The sequence below is a fragment of the Nomascus leucogenys genome, chromosome 16, assembly GCF_006542625.1.
Source record: "Nomascus leucogenys isolate Asia chromosome 16, Asia_NLE_v1, whole genome shotgun sequence".
In the NCBI taxonomy this organism is placed as follows: Eukaryota; Metazoa; Chordata; class Mammalia; order Primates; family Hylobatidae; genus Nomascus; species Nomascus leucogenys.
In genome coordinates this window covers 36,279,811-36,297,757 of record NC_044396.1, presented here as the reverse complement: position 1 = coordinate 36,297,757, position 17,947 = coordinate 36,279,811, and the positions used below count along the sequence as shown (strand labels likewise).

The following is a 17,947-nucleotide window of genomic DNA, read 5'->3' as shown; positions in this document are numbered from 1 at the left end:
TGACAGACGGTACCTAGAAAATCAGGACACTACCACCCTAATACTGCGCCTTTCCAATGGTCTTAGCAAACAGCACACCAGGAGATTACATCCCGCGCCTGGCTCAGAGGGTTCCATGCCCATGGAGCCGAGCTCAATGCTAGCACAGCAGTCTGAGATCGAACTGCAAGGTGGCAGTGAGGCTGGGGGAGGGACGTCCACCATTGCTGAGGCTTGAGTAGGTAAACAAAGTGCCGGGAAGCTCGAACTGGGTGGAGCCTACCCCAGCTCCAGGAGGCCTGCCTGCCTCTGTAGACTCCACCTCTGGGGGCAGGGCATAGCTGAACAAAAGGCAGCAGACAATTTCTGCAGACTTAAACGTACCTGTCTGACAGCTTTGAAGAGACTAGTGGTTCTCCCAGCACAGAGTTTGAGATCTGAGAATGGATGGACTGCCTCCTCAAGTGGGTCCCTGACCCTCGAGTAGCCTAACTGGGAGACACCTCCCAGTAGGGGCAGACTGACACCACATACAGCCAGGTGCCCCACTGAGACGAAGATTTGAGAGGAAGGATCAGGCAGCAACATTTGCTGTTCTGCAGTATTTGCTGTTCTGCAGCCTCAGCTGGTGATACCAAGGCAAACAGGGTCTGGAGTGGACCTCCAGCAAACTCCAACAGACCTGCAGCTGAGGGTCCTGACTGTTGGAAGGAAACCAAACAAACAGAAAGGACATCCACATGAAAACCCCATTGGTAAATCACCATCATCAAAGAGCAAAGTAGTTAAAACCACAAAGATGGGGAGAAACCAGAGCAGAAAGGCTGAAAATTCTAAAAATCACAGCACCTCTTCTCCTCCAAAGGAAGACAGCTCCTCACCAGCAACAGAGCAAAGCTGGACAGAAAGTAACTTTGACAAGTTGAGAGAAGAAGGCTTCAGATGACAGGTAATAACAAACTTCGCCGAGCTAAAGGAGGATGTTCGAACCCATCGGAAAGAAGCTAAAAACCTTGAAAACAGATTAGAGAAATGGCTAACTAGAATAAACAGCATAGAGAAGACCATAAATTACCTGATGGAGCTGAAAACCATGGCACGAGAACTACGTGATGCATGCACAAGCTTCAGAAGCTGATTCGATCAACTGGAAGAAAGGGTATCAGTGATTGAAGACCAAATGAATGAAATGAAGCGAGAAGAGAAGTTTAGAGAAAAAGCAGTAAAAAGAAACGAATAAAGCCTCCAAAAATTATGGGACTATGTGAAAAAGCCAAATCTATGTCTGATTGGTGTACCTGAAAGTGATGGGGAGAATGGAAGCAAGTTGGAAAACACTCTGCAGGATATTATCCAGGAGAACGTCCCCAACATTCAAATTCAGGAAATACAGAGAATGCCACAAAGACACTCCTCGAGAAGAGCAACCCCAAGGCACATAATTGTCAGATTCACCAAAGTTGAAATGAAGGAAAAAATGTTAAGGGCAGCCAGAGAGAAAGGTCGAGCTACCCACAAAGGGAAGCCCATCAGACTAACAGCTGATCTCTCGGCAGAAACTCTACAAGCCAGAAGAGAGTGGGGGCCGATATTCAACATTCTTAAAGAAAAGAATTTTCAACCCAGAATTTCATATCCAGCCAAACTAAGCTTCGTAAGTGAAGAAGAAATAAAATCCTTTACAGACAAACAAATGCTGAGAGATTTTGTCACCACCAGGCCTGCCCTAAAAGAGCTCCTGAAGGAAGCACTAAACATGGAAAGGAACAACTAGTACCAGCCACTGCAAAAACATGCCAAATTGTAAAGACCATCGATGCAAGGAAGAAACTGCATGAACTAAAGAGCAAAATAACCAACCAGCTAACATCATAATGACAGGATCAAATTCACACATAACAATATTAACCTTAAATGTAAATGGGTTAAATGCTCCAATTAAAAGACACAGACTAGCAAACTGGATAGAGTCAAGACCCATCAGTGTGCTGTATTGAGGAGACCCATCTCACGTGCAGAGACACAAATAGGCTTAAAATAAAGGGATGCAGGAAGATCTACCAAGCAAATGGAAAACAAAAAAAAAGCAGGGGTTGCAATCCTAGTCTCTGATAAAACAGACTTTAAATCAACAAAGATCAAAAGAGACAAAGAAGGCCATTACATAATGGTAAATGGATCAATTCAACAAGAAGAACTAACTATCCTAAATATATATGCACCCAATACAGGAGCACCCAGATTCAAAAAGGAAGTACTTAGAGACCTATAAAGAGACTTAGACTCCCACACAATAATAATGGGAGACTTTAACACCCCACTGTCAACATTAGACAGATCAACGTGACAGAAAGTTAACAAGGATATCCAGGTCTTGAACTCAGCTCTGCACCAAGCGGACCTAATAGACATCTACAGAACTCTCCACCCCAAATCAACAGATTTATATTCTTCTCAGCACCACATCGCACTTGTTACAAAATTGACCACATACTTGGAAGTAAAGCTCTCCTCAGCAAATGTAAAAGAACAGAAATTATAACAAACTGTCTCTCAGACCACAGTGCAATCAAACTAGAACTCAGGATTAAGAAACTCACTCAAAACCGCTCAACTACATGGAAACTGAACAACCTGCTCATGAATGACTACTGGGTACCTAACAAAATGAAGGCAGAAATAAAGATGTTCTTTGAAACCAATGAGAACAAAGATACAACAAAACAGAGTCTCTGGGACACATTCAAAGCAGTGTGTAGAGGGAAATTTATAGCACTAAATGCCCACAAGAGAAAGCAGGAAAGTTCTAAAATTGACACCCTAACATCACAATGAAAAGAACTAGAGAAGCAAGAGCTAACAAATTCAAAAGCTAGCAGAAGGCAAGAAATAACTAAGATCAGAGAAGAATTGAAGGAAAGAGACACACAAAAAACCCTACAAAAAAAAACAGTGAATCCAGGAGCTGGTTTTTTTGAAATGATCAACAAAATTGATAGATTTCTAGCAAGACTGACAAAGAAGAAAAGAGAGAAGAATCAGATAGACATAATAAAAAATAATAAAAAGGATATCACCACCGATCCCACAGAAATACAAACTATCATCACAGAATACTATAAACACCTCTACACAAATAAACTAGAAAATCTAGAAGAAATGGATAAATTCTTGGACACATACACCCTCCCAAGACTAAACCAGAAATAAGTTGAATCCCTGAATAGACCAATAACAGGCTCTGAAATTGAGGCAATAATTAATAGTCTACCAACCAAAAAAAGTCTAGGACCAGATGGATTCACAGCCAAATTCCACCAGAGGAACAAAGAGGAGCTGGTACCATACCTTCTGAAACTATTCCAGTCAATAGAAAAAGAGGGAATCCTCCCTAACTCATATTGTGAGGCCAGCATCATGCTGATACCAAAGTCGGGCAGAGACACAACAAAAATGGAGAATTTTAGACCAATATCCCTGATGAACATCGATGTGAAAATCCTCAATAAAATACTGGCAAACCAAATCCAGCAGCACATCAAAAAGCTTATCCATCACGAGCAAGTTGGCTTCATCCTGGGATGCAAGGCTGGTTCAACATACGCAAATCAATAAACGAAATCCATCACATAAACAAAACCAAAGACAAAAACCACATGATTATCTCAATAGATGCAGAAAAGGCCTTTGACAAAGTTCAACAACCTTTCATGCTAAAAACTCTCAATAAACTAGGTACTGATGGAACGTATCTCAAAATAATAAGAGCTATTTATGACAAACCCACAGCCAGTATCATACTGAATGGGCAAAAGCTGGAAGCATTCCTTTTGAAAACTGGCACAAGACAGGGATGCCCTCCTTCACAACTTCTATTCAATATAGTGTTGGAAGTTCTGGCCAGGGCAATCAGGCAAGAGAAAGAAATAAAGGGTATTCAGTTAGGAAATGAGGAAGTCAGATTGTCCCTGTTTGCAGATGCCATGACTGTATATTTAGAAAACCCCATTATCTCAGCCCCAAAGATCCTTAAGCTGATAAGCAACTGCAGCAATGTCTCAGGATATAAAATCAATGGGCAAAAATCACAAGCATTCCTATATACACCAATAACAGACAAAGGGAGAGCCAAATCATGAGTGAACTCCCATTCACAATTGTTTCAAAGAGAATAAAATATCTAGGAATCCAACTTACAAGGGATGTGAAGGACTTCTTTAGGGAGAACTACAAACCACTGCTCAATGAAATAAAAGAGGACACAAACAAATGGAAGAACATTCCATGCTCATGGATAGGAAGAATCAATGTCGTGAAAATGGCCATACTGCCCAAGGTAATTTATAGATTCAATGCCATCCCCATCAAGCTACCAATGACTTTCTTCACAGAATTGGAAAAAACTACTTTAAAGTTCATATGGAACCAAAAAAGAGCCTGCATAGCAAAGACAATCCGAAACAAAAAGAACAAAGCTGGAGGTATCACAGTACTTGACTTCAAACTATACTACAAGGCTACAGTAACGAAAACACCATGGTACTGGTACCAAAACAGAGATACAGACCAATGGAATAGAACAGAGCCCTTAGAAATAATACCACACATCTACAACCACCTGATCTTTGACAAATCTGACAAAAACAAGAAATGGGGAAAGGATTCTCTATTTAATAAATGGTGCTGGGAAAACTGGCTAGCCATATGTAGAAAGCTGAAACTGGATCCCTTCCTTACACCTTACACAAAAATTAATTCAAGATGGATTAAAGACTTAAATGTTAGACCTAAAACCATAAAAACCCTAGAAGAAAACCTAGGCAATACCATTCAGGACATAGACATGGGCAAGGACTCCATGACTAAAACACCCAAAGCAACGGCAACAAAAGCCAAAATTGACAAATGGGATCTAATTAAACTAAAGAGCTTCTGCACAGCAAAAGAAACTACCAGCAGAGTGAACAGGCAACCTACAGAATGGGAGAACATTTTTGCAATCTACTTATCTGACAAAGGGCTAATATCCGGAATCTACAAAGAACTCAAATTTACAAGAAGAAACAAACAACCCCATCAAAAAGTGGGTGAAGGATATGAAACAGACACTTCTCAAGGGAAGACATTTATGCAGCCAACAGACACATGAAAAAAATGCTCATCATCACTGGCCATCAGAGAAATGCAAATCAAAACCACGAGATATCATCTCACACCAGTTAGAATGGTGATCATTAAAAAGTCAGGAAACAACAGGTGCTGGAGAGGATGTGGAGAAACAGGAACACTTTTACACTGTTGGTGGGACTGTAAACTGGTTCAACTATTGTGGAAGAGAGGGTGGCGACTCCTCAAGGATCTAGAACTAGAAATACCATTTGACCCAGCCATCCCATTACTGGGTATATACCCAAGGGATTATAAATCATGCTGCTGTAAAGACACATGCACACGTATGTTTACTGCAGCAATATTCACAATAGTAAAGACTTGGAACCAACCCAAATGTCCATCAATGATAAACTGGATTAAGAAAATGTGGCACACATACACCATGGAATATTATGCAGCCATAGAAAAGGATGAGTTCATGTCCTTTGTAGGGACATGGATGAAGCTGGAAACCATCATTCTGAGCAAACTATCACAAGGACAGAAAAGCAAACACCGCATGTTCTCACTCATAGGTGGGAAGTGAACCATGAGAACACTTGCACACAGGGTGGGGAACATCACACACTGGGACCTGTCATGGGGTAGGGGGAGAAGGGAGGAATAGCATTAGGAGATATACCTAATGTAAATGACAAATTAATGGGTGCAGCACACCAACATGGCACATGTATACATATGTAACAAACCTGCACGTTGTGCACATGTACCCTAGAACTTAAAGTATAATAAATAAATAAACACAAAGAGGAATGAGGATATTCAAACACACAAGAAAGAATATTTCCAGTTGTCTCCTAAAATGATTTTTCATTAGTCCTTTCATCATTCTTACTTTTTCCCTTTTGTTCTGTTTTTTGAGATGAAGTTTCACTCTGTTGCCCAGGCCAGAGTGCAGTGGTGCAGTCGCAGCTGACTGCAACCTCCGCCTGCCAGCTTCAAGTGATTCTCCTGCCTCAGCCTCCCGAGTAGCTGGGATTACAGGCACCCGTCACCATGCCTAGCTAATTTTTGTATTTTTAGTAGAGACAGGGTTTCACCACATTGGCCATGCTGGTTTCGAACCCCAGACCTCAGGTGATCCACCAGCCTCGGCCTCCCAAAGTGCTGGGATTACAGGCGTGAGCCACCACACTCGGCCTATTTTTACTTAAAAAAGCTTAAAATATCATCTATTTATTCTATTTTCTTCCCTTCTTTGTGTTAATGTGCATAGCAGACTTAATCACTGCATATGTAATTATCAATTCACTTCATCTGTATAATTCATGTACGAGTTCATACTTTATCATATTAATTATTGAGTTTTAGTTTAAGGCAAAAGCTACTTTTTCTTATCTTTTAATTAACAATAGAAAAATGACAGAAACATTTCCAAAGACTTGGAAACTAAACAACACACTCCAAAATCTCTATGGGTCAAACAGGAAGTCTCAGGAAATTAAAAAAGATACATTAAACTGAATGAAAATGAAAAGATTACATATCAAAATTGGTGGGATGAAGCGAAAGCAGTGCTGAGAGGGAATTTTATAGGGCTAAATGCATACATGCGCTCTTTCCGTGCCTAATGCAGCCATGGCTGGTGTTCCCAAGAAGCATCTAAAGTGGGTAGCAGCTCCAAAACATTGGATGCTGGATAAACTGCCTGGTATGTTTGTTCATCGTCCATCCACCAGTCCCCACAAGTTGAGAGAGTGTCTCCCCGTCATCATTTTCCTAAGGAACAGACTTAAGTATGCCTTGACAGGAGGTGAAGTAAAGAAGATTTGTGGCCAGGTGTGGCAGCTCATGCCTATAATCCCAGTACTTCGGGAGGCCGAGGCGGGCGGATCACGACGTCAAGAGATCAAGACCATCCTAGCCAACATGGTGAAACTGTGTCTCTACCAAAAATACAAAAATTAGCTGGGCGTGGTGGTGGACACCTGTAATCCCAGCTACACAGGAGGTGGAGGCTGAGCCAGGAGAATTGCTTAAACCCAGGAGGTGGAGGTTGTAGTGAGCCAAGATCACACCACTACACTCCAGCCTGGCGACAGAGTGAGACTCCGTCTCAAAAATAAATAAATAAATAAAAAATATATAAAAAGAAGATTTGCATGCAGTGGTTCATTAAAATCGATGGCAACGTTCGAACTGATATAACCCACCCCGCTGGATTCATAGATGTCATGGGCATTGACTAGATGGGAGAGAATTTTCGTCTCATCTATGACACCAGGGGTTGCTTTGCTGTACATCATAGTACACCTGAGGAACCCAAGTACAAGTTGTGCAAAGTGAGAAAAATCTTTGTGGGCACAAAAGGAATCCCTCATCTGGTGACTCATGATGCTTGCATCATCTGCTACCCTGATCCCCTCCATCAAGGTGAATGATCCCACTCAGATTGATTTGGAAACTGGCAAGATCACTGATTTCATCAAGTTTGACACTGGTAACCTGTGGATGGTGACTGGAGGTGCTAACTTGGGAAGAATTGGTGTCATTACCCACAGAGAGAGGCACCCTTGATCTTTTGATGTGGTTCACATAAAAGATGCCAATGGCAACAGCTTTGCCACCTGGCTTTCCAACATTTTTGTTACTGGCAAGGGCAACAAACCATGAATTTCTCTTCCCCGAGGAAAGGTATACGCCTCACCATTGCTGAAGACAGAGACAAGAGACTGGCAGCCAAACGGAGCAGTGGGTGAAATGGTCTCTGGGTGACAAATTAGATCTTTGTACATAATTAAAAATAATGTGGCATGATTAATAAAAATAAATTTTTAAAAATGTGTACATTAGAAAAGGTTCAAATCAACAATCAAGGCTCCCTCTCCAGGAACTCAGGAAAACAAGAGCAAAATAAACCCACAGCAAGCTGAGAAAAGGAAATAATAGATTAGAGCAGAAATCAATGAAGCTGAAAATAAAAAATGAAGAAAATTCATGAAACAAACCTGGTTCACGGATAAGATCAATAAGATTGACAAATGTCTAGCAAGACTGACAAAGAGACAGAGAACATGCGAATTACTAATATCTGGAGTGAAAAAGGGAATATCACTATAGACCATGTAGACATCAAAAGGATAACAAGGGAATACTATGGACAAGTTTGCACACAAAATTTGACATGTTGGGTAAAATAAACCAGTTCCTTGAAAAAATACAAACTACCACAAGTCACCCAATATAAAACTGATTATTTGAATAGCCCTATGACTACTAAGTAAATTGATATTGTGATTTCAAAATTTCCCAAACAGGTATCTCCAGGCTCAGACACTTTCATTATTGAATTCTACCAAACACTTAAGAAACAATTAGTATCCATTCTCTATAATCTTTTTCATGAAATAGAAGAGGAGAGAATACTTCCCAATCCATTTTATGAACCCAGAATTACGCTGGTATCAAAACAAAAGAGTACAAAAAGAAAACTATAGGCCAATATGCTTTATGAATATAGATGTAAAAATCCTTAGCAAATAAAATTCAGTAATATGTAAAAAAAATATATATACATCATAAGAAAGACGAGTTTATTCCAGGGATGCAACGCTAGTTCCACATTTGAAAATCAATCTATGTAATCTACCACATTAAATTATAAAGAAAAAATCATATGATCACATAAATCAATACAGAAAAGCCACTTGACAAAAATAAACACCCTCTCATGTTAAAACTTCTCAGAAAACTAGAAATTGAAGGAAATTTCCTCAATTTGGTAGAGAACATCTATAAAAAACCTATAGCTAATATTATATTTATTGGGGAAAGACTGAAAACTTTCCTCTAGATTAGGAACAAGCCAGAATGTCTATTCTCACTTCTGTTATTCAGGGTAGCACTGGAAGTTCTAGCCAGTGCAATAAGGTAAGAAAAGGAAAGAAAGGGCATGCAGATCAGAGAACAAACCTATTTACAGATGACATGATTGCCTATGGAGAAGTTATGAAAGAATCTACAAAAAACTTCTAAAACTAATAAAAGAGTTCAGCAAGGCTGCAGGGCACAAAAATCAACACACAAAAATCAATTATATTTCTATATACTAGCAAACTAGAATACACAGACACCAAAATTTTAAAAAACAACACTTTTTATAATTTCAGAAAAAGAAAAAAAGGCCAGGCACAGTGGCTCACACCTGTAATCCTAGCACTTTGGGAGGCCAAAGAGGGCGAATCACTTAGGTCAGGAGTTCGAAACCAGCCTGGCCAATATTGTGAAATCCCATCTCTACTAAAAATACAAAAATTAGCTGGAAATCGCTTGAACCCAGGAGGCAGAGGTTGCAGTGAGCTGAGATCACACCACTGCACTCCAGCCTGGGTGACACAGTGAGACTCTGTCGCAACCAAAAAAAGAAAGAAAGAAAAGATAAAAAGAAAGACTTTGGTGTACATCTAACAAAATACCTGTAAGAGTTGTATGCGAAAGCTACAAAATGCTAATGAAAGAAAGAAAAGAAGAACCATACAAATGAAGAGTCATACTGTGTTCATGAACTGAAAGACGTCATTATGTCATATAATTAGTAGTTCAATTCTTTCCAGAATAATATACATTTAACAAAATTCCTACTGAAGTTCCAGAAGATTTTTTTGTAGAGATAAAATTACTCTAAAATTTATGTGGCAAGGCAAAGGAACTTGAACAGCTAAAACAATTATGAAAAAGAATACAGTGCTATGAACCTGATTTCAAGACATACAGCTTCTGTAGTCATGACTGTGTGATGGTACAAAGAAACACACACAAAGATCAATGGAACAGAACACCCAGAAATAGATTTATGTGATTTTTGACAAAGGTGCAAAAGCAATTCATTGAAGGGAATATGTCCTTTTCAACAAATGGTGGAGAAATTGGACACCCACAGGCAAAAAACAGAAAAACCAAAACCTTCCACCTAAGTCTCACACCTTACATGAAAAGTAACTCAAAATAGATCATAGAGTTAAATACAAAATGACACAGGAGAAAATCTTTTGGATTTACAGCTAGGTGAAGAGTTCTTAGGCTTGACATCAAAAACACAAATCATAAAAGGAAAAATTGGTAATTTGAACTTCATTAAAATTAAAACTTATTCTGGGAAAGACCTCGTTGAGAAGATATGAAAAATATAAGCTAGAGACGGCAATTAAGGACTAGTATCTAGAATATATTAAGAACCCTCAAAATTTCACAATAAAATAGCAAACAATCCAATTAGAAAATGAGCAAAAAACACGAACACATATTTCACTGGAGGATAAATAAATGGCAAATGAGCACATAAAAAGATGCTTGAGGCTGGGTGCGGTGGCTCACGCCTGTAATCCCAGCACTTTGGGAGGCTGAGGTGGGCGGATCACGAGGTCAGGAGATCGAGACCATCCTGGCTAACATGGTGAAATCCCGTCTCTACTAAAAAAAAAAAAAAAAAAAAAAAAAAAATTAGCCAGGTGAGGTGGCGGGCGCCTCTAGTCCCAGCTACGTGGGAGGCTGAGGCAGGAGAATGGCGTGAACCCCAGGGGGCGGAGCCTGCAGTGAGCCGAGATTGCGCCACTGCACTCCAGCCTGGGTGAAAGAGCAAGATTCCGTCTCAAAAAAAAAAAAAAAAAAAAAAAAAAAAAAGATGCTTGATGCCATTAGCATGCAAAATAAAAATAAAACCCCACACCTTTCAACCAACTGAACAGAACCCTCTTGGCCAAAGGGACCCCAGAGAAACCCTAAAAAACGAAGTCCTGGGCCATGACAGGATAACAGGTTGGTTACGCCTCAGTATGCTCCTTCCTTATTAACCTTTAACCAGAATTCTCTCCTAAGGAGTAAGTGGAAACCAACTCCAGAAAACAAGAAACAGATAATTCATTCCTTTGTTGCCTTCAGCCAATTATCTGAGGCCAAAACCAGGCTCTCTCTCCCTCTTTGAAGCTTTGATGTGACAGCCCACCAGCTTGACAATGCATCCCTTCCTAAAAACTGACCACCACATCTCTGGACCAGTTCTGACTGACTAGCAGAGGACGTGCTATGAGGGTTTTCAGGTCCTCTGTTTCACCTTTTGATGCCAGAGGGCCAAAAATTCCACCCCTGGATCATGCTAATGCCATCATTTTTTTAACATGTGACCTGTGAAGAGGCATGAAGCTCAGTTGTGCTTTTTTCACAAATCTTCATGACTCCCATAGCTTATTGAATATGTATACTTAGCCAACCCATTGGGCATAAATACCTGTGTTAGGCTTTCCTCCTTTAAATTGCTTTTCTCAGCTTTTGCCAAAGGCTACATTTCCTGGCCTGCAGTGTGCCACCCTTTATGAGAAATAAAGCTCTACTTTGCAAATTTTTGAACCTCATGATTCTTCAGTTGACAAGCATTAGGGAAATGCACATTAAAACCACAATGAGATATCACTATCTATCTATCAGAATAAAAATTTAAAAATAGTGACAACATCAAATGCTGGTATGGAGAAACTGGATCACTCACACATTACTGGTGGCAATGTAAAATGAAATAGCCACTCTAAAAACCAGTTTGGCAGTTTCTAAAAGAACTAAACATGCAACAACTATAGGACTCAGTAATTGCACTCTTGGGTATTTATCCCAGAAAAGTGAAAACTTACCTTCACACAAAAACTTGTAGACAAATGTTCATACCAGTACTATTCATAAAAGTTGGATGTCCTTCTATGGGTGAATAGTTAAACAAACTGATATACCCTCATGCCATGGAAGTCCACTCTGCAGTAAGAAGTAACTACTTATACATGCAACAACTGGGATGAATCTCCAGAAAATTATCCCAAGTGAAAAAAGCCAATTTCAAAAGGTTACAAACTATATGATTCCATTTCCATAGCATTATTGAAACGCAAAATAATAAGAACATAAGATAGACTAGCAATTGCTAGGGGTTTTGGAGGGTGACAGGGTGGAAGAAAATAGTATGCCTATAAAGAGTGGCAGGAAGGATCCTTTGGTGTTGAAACTATTATATCTTGACTACATTCATAACAAGATCTGGTTTTTACATTGTATGACAGTTCTGCAAGATATTACCCTTAGTGGAAACTGGGTAAAGGATACATAGGATCTTTCTGTATTACTTTTCACAACTGCATGTGAATCTACAATTACCTCAAAATAAAAAGTTTAATTAAAAATCTCTGCACTTGGATGCCTCTCATCAGCTCCAGGTGTATACATTAATTGAAAGATTTTCAAGCAGGGGAAGTGCTTTACTTTTTTAAAACAAATCCTTAGCTACTGTGTGGAATCTGAATTAGAAACCAGTGGGACAGGTATTCCAAGGGAGTGGTAAGTCTTCTTTAATGCCAGCTTTCCCCCTTCAGAAATCTCTGCTCTGATCCCTTATCACTCTCCAGTCACTCACGCAACTCTGGGCATTCACAGGATCTCCTCGGATTTGCCTCTGGTTACATTCACAACCCTCATCCAGGTACACATAAAATAACAAATGGTTGGCAACCACCCACCCAGCCCAGAATTTTCTCTTTCACAATCTTAGTCATTAGAAAATGAAAGTTAATCTCTGGTGTACATGGGGATATTAGACAAAGACTTAAAAAAAAAAAAGAAAATGACAGTTAAGACGACATTGTTTACAGAAATTTTCTTCCTCAATTAAGAAAACTTTACTGTAGTTTCTTCTTGAGACTTTGTAGACCTTCATTTGATCAGGAGAGACAGCAAGTGCATGTGTGTAACTGATTTGACTGGGGTTTCCAGAATGTGCCTGGGGGACTTTCAGTAAAGATCAGATAGGATTGTATGCACGTGGATTAGGTACGTATAGTATACACATATTTATTTTTCTGAGATGGAGTCTCACTCTGTCGCCCAAGCTGGAGTGCAGTGGCGCAATCTCGGCCCACTGAAGCCTCAGCCTCCCGGGTTCAAGCAATTCTCCCACCTCAGCCTCCCGAGTTCAAGCAATTCTCCCACCTCAACCTCCCGAGTAGCTGAGACTACAGGTGTGCACCACCACACTCAGCTAATTTTTTTGTATTTTTAGTAGAGATGGGGTTTCACCATGTTGGCTAGGCTGGTCTTGAACTCCTGACCTCAGGTGATCCACCTGCCTAGGCCTCCCAAAGTGTTGGGATTCCAGGTGTGAGCCACCATGCCCAGCCCATATTTTCTTCTAATAATTGATAATTACTGTAAAAATAAGATAAAACTACTATATTTCTGAGCTTTTATGTGAAATGTGCAAGAATTGCCATAGGCCTAATTCTGAATGTTGCTGGCATTAACATAAAGGAAAACCACCTACTAAATATAGTAATTTTTAAAAGTTCTTCTATTCACTATATTTTAAACTGTTTCATAAATATTGCCCTTCCCATGGGAAGATATATACACTATTGTGGTGAAAAGCAAGTGTCTGAGTCAGAAAGACCCAGGCTGGAGCCCCAGCTCAGCATCTTACTGGTGGTATAGACATGAGCAAGTTCCCTCATCTGTAAAACAAGAATGGCTCCAATTTCTAACTCTCAGGATTATTGTGAAGATTGAATAAGATAATTCATGTAAATAATTCAGTACAAAGACGGGTTGGTAGTATGTTCTTTTAAGAGTGTTAATTGGTTGGGCGCAGTGGCTCGTGCCCATAATCCCAGCATTTTGGGAGGCCGAGGAAGGTGGACCACTTGAGGTCAGGAGTTCAAGACCAGCCTGGCCAACATGGTGAAACCCCATCTCTACTAAAAATACAAAAATTAGCCAGGTGTGATGGTACACACCTGTAGTCCCAGCAACTTGGGAGGCTGAGGCAGGAAAATCGCATGAACCTGGGAAGCGGAGGTTGTAGTGAGCTGAGACTGCGCCACTGCACTCCAGCCTAGGCCAACAGAGACGCTCAAAACAAGAGTGTTAATTAAAACCACTGTTTTTTTTATAAAGTAAAATCAGAAAAATTCCATTATCCATTAACTCACTTATTTCATGAACATCTACTATGTCCCAGTCACAAAGTTTCATAAAACAGGCCCTGACTTAAAGCTGACTACCTATCTAGGGACAATGGGGGAAAGACAAGAAGAAAATGACCACAGAGGGTGGTAAATAGTACTGGTAATATGGTAAATCATGCAGATTAGAGGCATGCCTTGGAAATTAGTCTTCTGAACTAAAGATGTAGTTAGAGAAAGTTCCTAAGAGGAGGCAATGCCCAGCCTTGGTAGGCTAGCCACAGGGGCAGAAGAGGGCTAGGGACTGCCTAAAAGACAGTCAAAATATTTTATTGTTGTTTTACAATTATATATTTTTTGAATGCCTTTCTTGGTAAAATAAGTTTTCAAAAAATATCACCCTGTAGTAACAAGGATATTTTTTAAATAAAATTCAAAAGTAAGCTAAAATAAACAATTTTACTTTCCTTTTCACTTATCTGAATATAAAAAGTTAGCAAATTCTTTTTGGATGACATCAATATTTATTTTCCCCTATGCTTCAGGCTGGCCTACACACTCTCCATCAAAGGAGAAACCGAGAGAACAATTTTATTGCTTCTGTTTCATTAGAAGTTTTGGTCCTAAATTAGCCTTATAACCTTCTCATGATATTATTCAAGGAAGTGTTTAGGATTCAAACCTTGTCTCAGCACAGTCCCTCAAACTGTGAACTACACAAGTTTCAAGCTTTATTTACCTCCTGTCAAGCATAATGTGGGAGAATAACACAGTCAACTTGGAGCAATACATTCAGCAAAACTGTGCTTCCCTTTTCCTCTTATTTGTTCTCTTTCAGGGCCACAGATTATTTTTACTTCTTTCTTTAAAAGTTGGGTTAGGATAAGAAGGAAGCCAGTCCAATCCATAATCCATGCACTAGAAAGGCCAGGCCAGCTTCCCACCTTGGAGAGAGAGGAACCCAGCTGCTAGCAGGCAGTCCTAACAAGGCTGCAGGTCTCACAACAAGCACTCAAACCAACACCTGATAGCGTCCCTTGGGAAAACGGGATTTTTTTTTTTTTTTTTTTTTTTTTTAAGGAGAAAAGTGAAAGGCCTTAAGATTGTCAGGTATGCACCAAACCCCACTTCCCAGGACTGAATACAGTCCCCTCTTGGACATGAGTCTTGATTTATAAAGCATTTACGTGAGCGGATTAGAAAAACACCAGAATAACAGTCAAGTGGGCAAAGGACATGGCCAGAAAAACCACAAAAAAGGACATATGAAATGCTTGAAAAAGTGTTCAGTCTCTTTAATTTAAAAAATGCAAATTAAAATGAGATGTCATTTATCTTTTAAAGTGAAATAAAATAACAATTAATAACACTGAAAAGTCTCAGCACTGCCTTGAGCCCCAGGTAGGATGGGCCCTGTGTGGTCCTTGTCTGGCTAAGGGAGGTGGCCTCGCTCTGGGCACTGCATACCCACCGTGTCTTCTGTGCCTTTTAATGATGTAAGAAAGGACTTACATATGATAGTGTGCTGATAAGGAAAAAATTACCAGTATTTAAAATCTTAATATATTTTTAAACAGGTTAATCTCTGCTAGTGCAGTAATGGGTAGTTTCTAGTCTCTTTATCTATCACATCTCTCAGCATTTTTTTCAAATATCCCATAATAGGCCGGGCACGGTGGCTCATGCCTGTAATCCCAGCATTTTGGGAGGCTGAAGCGGGTGGATCACCTGAGGCCAGGAGTTCGAGACCAGCCTGGCCAACCTGGCGAAACCACGTCTCTACTAAAAAAACAAAAATTAGCTGGGCGTGGTGGCGGTGCCTGTAATCCCAGCTACTTGGGAGGCTGGGGCAGGAGAATCACTTGAACCTGGGAAGCAGAGGTTGCAGTGAGCCGAGATCATGCCGCTGAACTCCAGCCTGGGCAACAGAGTGAGACTCTGTCTCAAAAAAAAAAAAAAAGAAAAAGAAAAAAAGAAAAAAAACAAATATCCCACAATAATCATTTCTAGCCCTTATTATTGGAAAAATATAAATCTATTCATAAAGAGAAAAATATGATTCAATTTATGTAAATTTCCTTTTGAATGCTTTGGTTTACTCTCTATTTTATAAAGCAAGATAGAGAGCTATATCAAATTTATAGAGGCAAAAACTGAAAACTCAAATATTAAATATAATTACTTGGACCAGAATAAAGCTGCTCAAAACTGAGAAAGAAAAACAGCAGTCTCTGAGAGTGAACATTAATTTACTTACTTTGTTCTTTTTTTTTGAGGCAGAGTCTCACTCTGTTGTCTAGGTTGTAGTGCAGTGGCATGATCTCGTCGCACTGCAACCTCCACCTCCCAGGTTCAAGCAATTCTCTCGCCTCAGCCTTCCTAGTAGCTGGGACTACAGGCACCTACCATCACACCCTAGCTAATTTTTGTATTGTTAGTACAGACAGGTTTTCACCATGTTGGCCAGGCCGGTCTCGAACTCCTGACCTCAGGTGATCTATTGCCTTGGCCTTCCAAAGTGCTGGGATTACAGGTGTGAACCACCATGCCCAGCCTTAATTTATTTTCATAGTATTTTCTCCTTCCAAAGTTAATCTTCTCAGCAACCTCTGGGAACTCCTATTTTTTCTTTATTCTTTTTTTTTTGAGACGGAGTCTAGCTCTATCGCCCAGGCTGGAATAGTGGTGTGATCCCAGCTCACTGCAACTTCCGCCTCCCAGGTTCAAGCAATTCTCCTGTCTTAGCCTCCTGAGTAGCTAGGATTATAGGCACGAGTCACCACGCCTGACTAATTTTTGTATTTTTAGTAGAGATGGGGTTTCACTGTTTTCCAGGCTGGTCTCGAACTCCTGACCTCAAATGATCCTCCCACCTCAGCCTCCCAAACTGATGGGATTATAGGTGTGAGCCACCATGTCTGGCCCTGTTTTCTCATTCTTTAAAAAATTAATATACTAAGTTTTAGAGTAGCTTGAGGTTTATGAAGAAATGAAGCAGAAATACTGAGAGTTCCCATATACCCTCTCGCCTATCTCAGTTTCCCTATTAACATCTTGCATTAATGTGATATATTTATTACAGCTGGTGAGTCAATATTGACGCATTATTGAGTAAAGTTGATAGTTTACATTGGGTTCACTCTTGGTGTTGTACAGGTCTATGGGTTTTGGCAAATGTATAATGACACGTGTCCACCATTACAGTATCACAGAAGTTTCACTGCTCTAAACATACCCTGTCCACCACCTATTCATCTCTCCCTCCCTCTAAACCCCATGGATCTTTTTAATATTTCCATAGTTTTGCCTTTTCCAGAATGTCATACAGTTAGAATTATACAGCATGCAGCCTTTTTAGATTGGTTTCTTTCACTTAGCAATATGCATTTAAGGTTCCTCTATGTTTCTTCATGGCTTGACAGCTCATTTTGTTTTGTCACTGAGTAATATTCTATTGTGTGGATGAATATGCAACAGTATGTTTATCCATTCACCTACTAGAGACATCTTGGTTACTTCCAAGTTTTTGGCAATTATGAATAAAGCCGCTATAAGCATTTATGTTCAGGTTTGTATAGGTATGTTTTCAACAATTATTTGGATAAATATCAAAAAGTGCAATTGCTGGATCATATGGTAAGAATACGTGTATTTTTATAAGAAAGTGCTGAACTGCCTTCCAAAGTGGCTGTTCTAATTTACATTTCCATCAGCATATACATAGTTTCCATAGTTTCCATCAGCAAGAACATAGTTCTGTTCTTCCATATCATTCCCTACATTTGGTGGTGTGTGTTTTGACTGTTAGCCATCCTAATAGATGTCTAGTGGTATCTCATTGCTGTTTCAACTTGCAATTCCTGATG

At 39.8% G+C, this 17,947-nt stretch overlaps 1 protein-coding gene and 1 pseudogene across 11 annotated transcripts in view; one reads left to right on the top strand and one right to left on the bottom strand.

Annotated features, from left to right (window-relative positions):
• SPIDR (scaffold protein involved in DNA repair) overlaps positions 1–17,947 on the bottom strand; it is a 508,026-nt gene that overhangs the window by 196,700 nt on the left and 293,379 nt on the right. The gene's annotated exons all lie outside the window — the stretch shown is intronic.
• LOC100585560 lies at positions 6,702–7,850 on the top strand (annotated as a pseudogene).